Source organism: Pavona decussata, unplaced genomic scaffold (genome assembly GCF_977016875.1).
Source record: "Pavona decussata unplaced genomic scaffold, jaPavDecu1.1 SCAFFOLD_300, whole genome shotgun sequence".
Classification (NCBI taxonomy): domain Eukaryota; kingdom Metazoa; phylum Cnidaria; class Anthozoa; order Scleractinia; family Agariciidae; genus Pavona; species Pavona decussata.
The window spans coordinates 2,854,794-2,858,898 of NW_028145697.1; the positions used below are offsets into that span (position 1 = coordinate 2,854,794).

Sequence of the window (4,105 nt, forward strand, 5' to 3'; positions counted from 1 at the left end):
CGTACACCAGGTCCTGGAAGAGACGGAGGTTACACACGGATTGCCAGTTTGTTGTGCTGTCTTTGTGATAACGTTTTAAGCTTCTGGAATGCATCACAAGGCATTGATCTTACCAGCAGTCAAAGCAGAAACCGGCCCAAGATTAGGATTGATGTCACCAGACATCAAGAGGCGAAAAAGCATCTGAGTTGTTGTAGTAACAAACGGGGCACATTTTCATTACATGGAACGGTAATAAGTGTTGACTTAATAGCCCAAAAAAGAAAAATAGCAACGGCTTTCACAGAGCTCTTCGAGTGACGACCTGATTCCCTTAACAATGTCAACAACCCATCGAAGGAGCAATCGTTTTCGGAAAAACGGCAATAAAAATTGTTAAAATAAAATAAGGTAAAAAGGAGTCCAAGACTAGCGGTACCTCCAAGACTACAGGGCGTTTGACCATGAGTCTTCCTCCTGTCATTATATCGGTTTAGCCCGTGCGCATGCTCAAACCTCAAAACGTACCACACGGAAGACAAAATGACCACTTTGTTATATATATACATGACTGAATCTCAGTTTAAGTCAGTAAGGTGGAAATGAGGTGCCAGCGAAAGGGCTCTGTCTCATGTGGTCTAGGGGCCGACTTTTCTCTCCATCACTGTCTTGTCAGGTATCGGTATCGGAAAGTAGCGCGGAACCATCTCCAGCTGGCATAAGCGAACCGCGGGCCGAAATCTCGTTTTGCATCGTTCATAGTACAACGCTCCGGCAAAGTGTCCAGAGGTACCGCTATCGGCTGTATTTTTCTCTTTTTAAGCCATTTTGATCTTAAGGCTGGCAAGTCGCCCGAAGACATCGTAGGGAAAGAAGCGTTTCATTCATGTCCTTGTCAAATTGTCGAGAGGTATTGTGTACTATTCATACATTAAACCCGTTCCCTTGAAAATTTAACATCCATAAATACATTTACACGCAGGGAGGATTGCAACCCCTAGGTCTCCAAGATCAAGGGCCTGTTTCACTGGAAATTCTTCCGCGAATCTGGAGAGATTTTCGGAAAAATGTCAGGGAAACATGAAATAATTACGGTACAGCTGGGTATTAAAACACAGGGAATTCGAAATCGTTTCCGTGAATGTCACCGAAGAATTAAAAGGCGATTCCAAATTTCCTGAAGAGGGTAATTTTATTGGACAAAAATGCCTGGAGAGGCGCATGTGTATTTTACGGCCTTTTCGAGTGGAAGTCATGGTCATGTTCTCTGTAAAATAGTTCGCGAGTATGCTGATATATAATAATAATAGTAATAAATAATAATAATAGTAATAAATAATAATAATAATAATAATAATAATAATAATAATAATAATAATAATAATAATAACAACAACAACAACAATAATAATAATCATCATCATCATGATAATAATAATAATTATAATCAGGAGCCATAATTATGGCTCCTGTTATAGCAATAATAATTCATATTAATAATAATAATTTTAATTAATAATCTTTTTATTAACATATTCAAGGCAAATTGTTATTTACAAGTTGAAAGTAGAAAAATACTTTTAAAGTCTATTTACAATTCATTTCGATCAAAAAAGAAACTGTTTTCAAGCACAACAGAGCTATTTTCAAGGACAATCTTTTTTAAAGAAAAAACAGACGTCATAAAGTTACAATAACATTCTTATTTGTAATAAAAAAACATATCATGATCGTAATCTGGCTTAAAAAATATTCGGGAATAGAAATAAGGTCCTTAAAGAAAAACAACTCTTATCAAAAATATATGCGGATATAGTCCGGCTGCCAGTGTGACATACCTTGCATTTACTTCCATAGAATGTTTTTTTGTGAATTCTTATCAAAAACATACCCCTTAGCAATAATCTGATTGATGACAGTCCATAATTGTTGGGCATCAGGAATTACAGGGGGGAGGGGTGGGGACATATTTCATGACGTCATAGAGGTCGCAAGTAATCAACAAATACAATTTTCTTTCTTGTTTTTATTCGACTTCTTATCTCAAGACATACCCCTGTCAGTCTTATCAATAATCTGAGTGATGACAGCCCGTTACTGTTGGGCATCAGGAATTACGGGAGGGGAGGGGACATATTTCACAATGTCATAAAAGTAACAAGTAATTAACATAGACAATTTTTTGTCTTGTTTTTAGTCACACATGATTCAAACTCACAAGACAGTGTTTCTAGGAAGTCATCTGATAACAAGTTACTAGTTTGTAAATTTACTGGACTGCGGGGCCCTTTGATGACGTCACAGTAGTTGAGTGTTGACTTGGGTTGTAGATTCCTGTTGACCTCATTTTGCCAAAGTAAATAAAATAGTACTTTAATTTAAGTCATCAGTCGATAGCACCATTCCTTGATTCTTACATTATTCTTGAAGACGTCTGCATCTCATAAGACTTAACAGTTAATCGGTGACCTCTCGTGGTATAGCTACCGTCTTGGTAAGTTCGTTTAGACATTCATCTCCAGCATTGCATTTACAAAACAGAGTGCACGGCAATTTGTTGCGACTGCAGCTGCACCTCATGTTTCTGCATGCTGAGGCGCCTTCACAGTTGCACTTGATCAGGGTCATGATTTCATCCGGTACCAATGTAACACCGTCTGGCACAGTTGTTGGAAGCAACGTCTTGGGAGGTTCATGTCTCGCAAATCCATATTCCACTGGATCAAGAGCAGGTGGAGCGAGGGACAGTGCTGCTTTCTAAGTGCCCGTCTGAAGGTGGGACCTCTTAACGTTCTCTACAAAAGCTTCTGTAGTAGGCGGCAGTGCTTGTATCTTAAGGACTGAAGTTGCTGTATCTCCAAAATTCGTTGTCCAGATCTTGTATCTGATATCGGACATCGTCTCCTCGGCTACTCGGTTGCCGTAGCAAGCACCGATAAACTTTGTTGCCTGGTGAACGATGTCAGATAGCGGCGCATCTAGGCAGCCAAACAGCGACAACAAGTTGGGAGCAACAATGAGATTCTTCAAGACAGTTCCTTTGCCAACCCGGAAGTATGTAGGTACCGTGTCGCACCTGGATACCGCATGGACTGCTCGTAGAACAGCTATGATACTTCGGTCGGCTTGTACAGTGGCCTCAACGTCGATAAGTGATCTTGCTCAATCGGTGAGATAATAAACATTGGACAAGTAAGGCGTTCATTCAAAAAAATGAAAGGGGAACAGGATAAACACATCTGTGTCGTCTGTAACCACCACTGTAGCACCAGAATGGTCCTTTGCTCATATGATAACTTTGTTGGGCAATGATGGTATCTGCCTCTTCGTGAGATGTTACAATATCTTCCTTTGCAATGCCAACCCCTTTGTGGATCCGGGTTGGGACATCGTCGCTGCCTGTGATAACCAGCTTGTTCCTGGTAGTATGTTGAGCATGGAATTCCTCATCGTTGATAATGCTGCTGCAAATGATGAACATCAACTGCTTCTTGTTAGAAGAAACGGTTAGCACAGCCTTCTGTGAGGGAAGAGGTGTGTTCTTTGTGAGCTGATACACCCTGCTTGCCTCACATGTTCTTGCGTCTCTTGTTACACTCTTGGTGCTGTACAAATATCTGTCGAAGATCAAGTAAACATCTGAATCAAGTAGTTTCTTCAACAGGAAACCCTTGAAATTCTCCACAAAGTCGACGATGACACCTTTAGCTGGCCAATGGACAACCAACAGGACTGCAGAGCCATCCAGCACACTTGCCGCAACATTGGACGTACTGCATCGCGATGACGCTTCTTTAGCAAGCCGCTTCTTTAAGTCCGATTTTGCTTTGCAAATTCTTATTGCACTAGAATCATGAAACATTGACGTCGGCACAGGAGTAAGCTCATGACTTAATAGTTTCTTGATATCAATGTCCCTTGAAATTGCTTAGATGCATTATTATTATCATTATCTTTATCATTATCATTATCATTATCATTATCATTATCATTATCATTATCATTCTCATTCTCATTATCCTGTTCCTCCGTCATTTCCTTACTTTTTGTCATTTCCTTACCACAAATTGCATTCTCCTAACATCGTCATTTCCTTACAGGTACATTTTCTCTTCTTGATGGGGAA

General features: G+C 40.0%; 1 pseudogene; it reads right to left on the reverse strand.

Moving 5' to 3' along the window:
• Nucleotides 1–2,436: 2,436 nt before the first annotated feature.
• LOC146454621 (uncharacterized) lies at nucleotides 2,437–3,845 on the reverse strand (annotated as a pseudogene).
• Nucleotides 3,846–4,105: the final 260 nt, after the last annotated feature.